Source organism: Sinohyriopsis cumingii, chromosome 2, assembly GCF_028554795.1.
Source record: "Sinohyriopsis cumingii isolate HCF-2022 chromosome 2, ASM2855479v2, whole genome shotgun sequence".
NCBI lineage: Eukaryota > Metazoa > Mollusca > Bivalvia > Unionida > Unionidae > Sinohyriopsis > Sinohyriopsis cumingii.
In genome coordinates, this window is record NC_142962.1 from 162,826,746 (window position 1) to 162,832,745 (window position 6,000).

The following is a 6,000-nucleotide window of genomic DNA, read 5'->3' on the forward strand; positions in this document are numbered from 1 at the left end:
TAGGTCTAATATCACAGCCTTCTAGCATTTAAATCACCAGTAAGTCTAATACCACAGCCTTCTAGCATTTCAATCACCAATAGGTCTAATATGACAGCCTTCTAGCATTTCAATCACCAATAGGTCTAATATCACAGCCTTCTAGCATTTCAATCACCAATAGGTCTAATATCACAGCCTTCTAGCATTTCAATCACCAATAGGTCTAATATCACAGCCTTCTAGCATTTCAATCACCAATAGGTCTAATATGACAGCCTTCTAGCATTTCAATCACCAATAGGTCTATTATTATAAAAATAATACGCATTACACGGGAAGAGGGAGCGAAAGAATGTCGACTGGTATGAGGCAAACTGGGAGGAGATGGAGCCCGTGACTGAGGCAAAGAGGAAAGCCCTCCTGGCATACAAGGCTGCACCTAGCCCCAGAACACTACAAGCCGTCAGGATTGCAAGGAATAACGCCCAGAAGACCGCCCGCCGCTGTGCCAACACCTACTGGCTGAACCTTTGCAACAGTATAGAGACAGCTGCTGACACCGGAGATACAAGAGGAATGTATGAGGGTATCAAACAAGTGACAGGCCCCCCCAGCTACAAGACCGCCCCCCTCAAGTCCAAGACGGGCGAAGTCATCACAGACCAGGGGAAACAACTGCAGCGATGGGTTGAGCACTATCTCAAGCTATATGCAACCCAAAACAATGTCACTGGAACTGCCCTGGACGCCATTCCAGACCTGCCTGTCATGGAGGAGCTAGACACACAGCCCACCCTGGAAGAGCTCGGAAAAGCCATCGATTGCCTTGCCTGTGGGAAGGCTTCCGGAAGCGACGGCATTCCGCCTGAAGTCCTCAAGAGCGGAAAACCAGCACTGCTCCAGCCCCTACACACACTCCTCTGCCTTTGCTGGGAACAGGGATACATCCCACAGGACATGCGTGATGCCAACATCGTCACTTTGTACAAAAACAAAGGAGACCGTAGCGACTGCAACAACTATCGGGGCATCTCCCTCCTCAGCATCGTCGGAAAGGCCTTCGCCCGTGTTGCCTTGGCACGCTTGCAGATCCTAGCCTCCCGCGTCTACCCAGAATCCCAATGTGGATTTCGAGCCGGCAGGTCAACTGTAGACATGATCTTCTCACTACGTCAGCTGCAGGAGAAGTGTCGCGAGCAGCGGATGCCCCTCTACGTTGCCTTCATAGACCTGACGAAGGCGTTTGACATGGTTAGTCGGAGTGGACTCTTCAGACTTCTGCAGAAGATCGGCTGCCCCCCACGTCTGCTTGCTGTCATTATGTCGTTCCACGAGAATATGCACAGCACAGTGTGCTTCAATGGCGCAACATCTGAAGCATTCCCAGTCGTTAGCGGAGTCAAACAAGGCTGTGTCCTTGCACCGACGCTCTTTGCCATCTTCTTCTCCATGCTTCTCCAGTACGCATTCAAGGACTGCAGCGAGGGAGTGTACATCCTTACCAGGGATGAAGGCAAGCTGTTCAACATCGCCCGTCTCCGTGCTAAGACTAAAGTCACAGAGGTACTCATCCGTGAATTGCTCTTTGCCGACGATGCAGCCTTGACATCACACACGGAAGATGGACTTCAGCAGCTGGTATGCTGCCTCTCCCATGCATGTAAGGAATTTGGACTGACCATCAGTTTGAAGAAAACAAATGTCATGGCACAGGACACAGACTCCCCTCCCTCTGTCTCCATCGATGGGTACAATTTGGAAGTTGTCGAGAACTTCACATACCTCGGGTCTAACATCTCCAGCTCACTCTCCATTGATTCTGAGGTGGGCGGCAGGATTGCCAAGGCAGCAGCAGTGATGGCCAGACTTAACCAGATGGTCTGGAACAACCCCAACCTCACAGAGAAGACCAAACTGCGTGTCTACCAAGCGTGAGTACTCAGCTCACTTCTCTACAGCAGCGAAACATGGACCACCTATGCAAGACACGAGAGGAAACTCAACAGCTTCCACCTGAGATGTCTGCAGCGCATTCTGCACATCCAGTGGCAGGACAAAGTACCCAACACAGAGGTTCTAGAACGCGCCAACATGAACAGCATGTTCTCCATACTCAGCGAGAGGCGCCTTAGCTGGCTCGGCCATGTCAAGAGAATGGACCCAGGTCGCATTCCCAAGGACCTGTTATATGGGGAGTTAGCAGAAGGTGCACGACCAACTGGACGACCACATCTGTGCTACAAAGATGTTTGCAAGAAGGATATGAAGACAGCAAACATCAATGTCAACGAGTGGGAGAGCTGTGCAAACAACCGTTCCAGCTGGCGTCTAGCTGTCAGACAGGGAGTTCAAAACGCAGAGGAAAAGAGAAGAATAAAGCAAGCTGAAAAGAGAGCTAAAAAGAAGGATAAGCAAAAGTGTACTTTGGAGCTATGCCATCGTCTCTCGTAGAAGGACGGATGCCAAGAAGAAGGTCTAATATCACAGCCTTCTAGCATTTCAATCACCAATAGGTCTAATATCACAGCCTTATAGCATTTAAATCACCAATAAGTCTAATACCACAGCCTTCTAGCATTTCAATCACCAATAAGTCTAATATCATAGCCTTCTAGCATTTCAATCACCAATAGGTCTAATATGACAGCCTTTTAGCATTTCAATCACCAATAGGTCTTATATTACAGCCTTCTAGCATTCTACTTATGATTAACATGTTATATGTTCTTGATCTCTTAGACGGCAAATAAAGAAAATAGACAAGTATATAACTTTTAATATTACAAGCAACTTTAATCTGTAACAATTTTAACTCTCCTTTTGAATGTATTAGCTTGCTACTATTTTTGAGTTTTTCTCTGAACTAAATTGCAGGCCTTCCACTATTACGTTTTGATATTTTTCTGTCTTTACTTCCCATGACAATGAACATGTCTATACCCTGCGAAATTTTGACTTCGACTTTTTTGTTGAATATTTTTCTAATAATATGATAATATGGATTTATAATGTAAATTCTGGACAGAACCAGCAGTTCAAGATCGTGTATCGGCGAAGCAAAAGGGACAAAACAGGGTGGAATTATTAATATCGCTTATGGAACAACTTCCATTATGTAAAGACCAAGTGAAAGCATCGTTTATATTTAATAGACCTTTTATGTATCAAAAAGACACACCAAGCTGGCCCTATTTATTGACAATTAGCGGAAAATCCATACTTTAATATATTGTCTACGTTAAGCACTAATGCATAACCCAAACTTGTTCGTGAAAAATGGCTGAAAAACAAAATTTGAACTTAAACCAAAAATTCCATGAATTTGCTTTTCAAAATTTCACTAAAAAAGTAAAACATAAAAGCATTTTAAAATGAACTTAATATTGTTTGGTCTACGTGTTGTAATGATTCCATCAATCTGAAAACACCTGAAATAAGGTATCTAATTCTCGAGTTACAGTATTGGGTTGATTTTTTGTATGCTCGGACAGTTTCGTAACCACGTTGTCAAACGTCGGCCACGAGGATGTGAAAGTTCCCACTAATCATTACCAGCACATATTCATATAGGATGTGTGTGTGTGTGTGTGTGTGTGTGTGTGTGTGTTGGATTTTAACGTTGCTTTAACAATGTTTCAGTCATATCACTACGATGTCTGCAGTGTGGCAGCTTATAGTGAGGCATCATTCAGCCAACATGTGGCATCATATCCCACCCAGTCACAGTACCCTAACGGAACCCGACCAGTCCTAACACCAATCTCTTAAAGCTGAGCGCCTAGCGAGTCAGTTGTCAGTATCATTTTTATAAGTCTTTGGTATGACTCGGCCGGGGTTCAAACCCGCGACCTTTCGCATCTGAGGTGCACGCTCTAACCACTAAGCCACCGGATCGGTTATTCATGTAGGACAATATGTAGAACAAATTGCTATCTAAATACTATATTAAAAAATTTGAAGCTCTGAGGAAAAAAGTCCTTTTTCTGTACACGTAAAGAAACTTAATACGAAATGTATATGCCCAGTTTGTTTCATAGTAGCTGTATTGTGATTTCGATATTTCGCAATCATAATCCCCGCGAGGAGGTTTTCAGATTTTTATTCTCAGTGTACTTTCTGTATGCGTTATGTACAAATATAGAAAAGCAATAGTCTGTATTCCATTTGTGCGTTAAGCAATGTTTGATCGCCTGCTATTGCTTTTTTGGCGGTATGTTTCTTTATGTTTTTGCTTGTTTTGTTGTTTTTGTTTTCTTTTTCTTGTGTTTCCTTAATTTGGTTTTTGTTAGCTTTTACACAACAATAAACCAATTTTCAAGAAAAATACCAGGAAACAAACATTATATATAACCCGTGTGCCGAATCTTATTCAGATATTCTATCTTTCTGTCTTGGAGTTTTGAATTAAAGAGACCTCAGCATAACGTAATATTAAAGAGACCCCAGCATAGTGTAATATTAAAGAGACCCCAGCATAGCGTAATATTAAAGAGACACCAGCATAGCGTAAAATTAAAGAGACCCCAGTATAGTGTAATATTAAAGAGACTCCAGCATAGTATAAAATTAAAGAGACCCCAGTATAGCGTAATATTAAAGAGACCCCAGCATAGCGTAATATTAAAGAGACTCCAGCATAGCTAATATTAAAGAGACCCCAGCATAGTGTAAAATTAAAGAGACCCCAGTATAGCGTAATATTAAAGAGACCCCAGCATAGCGTAATATTAAAGAGACTCCAGCATAGCTAATATTAAAGAGACCCCAGCATAGCGTAATGTTAAAGATACCCCAGCACAGCGTAATATTAAAGAGACCCCAGCATAGTGTTAAATTAAAGAGACCCCAGCATAGCGTAAAATTAAAGAGACCCCAGCATAGCGTAAAATTAAAGATACCCCAGCATGGCGTAATGTTACTTAGAATGAGTACAGATGCTGATAAAGATGTTCGCTAATTAAAATATCTTGCAAGCAACTGCGAGACAAAAGCCGTCAAATGACATCTTGGAATTAAGTGCGAGACAAAAGCCGTCAAATGACATATTGGAATTAAATGCGAGACAAAAGCCGTCAAATGGCATATTGAAATTAACTGCGAGACAAAAGCCGTCAAATGACATCTTGGAATTAAGTGCAAGACAAAAGCCGTCAGATGACATCTTGGAATTAAATGCGAGACAAAAGCCACCAAATGGCATATTGAAATTAACTGCGAGACAAAAGCCGTCAAATGACATCTTGGAATTAAGTGCGAGGCAGAAGCCGTCAAATGACATATTGGAATTAAGTGCGAGATAAAATCCGTCAAATGACATCTTGGAATTAAGTGCGAGACAAAAGCCGTCAGATGACATCTTGGAATTAACTGCGAGACAAAAGCCGTCAAATGGCATATTGAAATTAACTGCGAGACAAAAGCCGTCAAATGACATCTTGGAATTAAGTGCGAGGCAGAAGCCGTCAAACGACATATTTAAATTAAGTGCGAGACAAAAGCCGTCAAATGACATATTGGAATTAAGTGCAAGACAGAAGCCGTCAAATGACATATTGGAATTAAGTGCAAGACAAAAGCCGTCAAATGACATATTGGAATTAAGTGCGAGACAAAAGCCGCCAAATGGCATATTGAAATTAACTGCGAGACAAAAGCCGTCAAATGACATCTTGGAATTAAGTGCGAGGCAGAAGCCGTCAAACGACATATTTGAATTAAGTGCGAGACAAAAGCCGTCAAATGACATATTGGAATTAAGTGCAAGACAAAAACCGTCAAATGACATATTGGAATTAAGTGCGAGACAAAATCCGTCAAATGACATATTGGAATTAAATGCGAGACAAAAGCCGTCAGATGACATCTTGGAATTAAATGCGAGACAAAAGCCGTCAAATGACATCTTGGAATTAAGTGCAAGACAAAAGCCGTCAGATGACATCTTGGAATTAAATGCGAGACAAAAGCCGCCAAATGGCATATTGAAATTAACTGCGAGACAAAAGCCGTCAAATGACA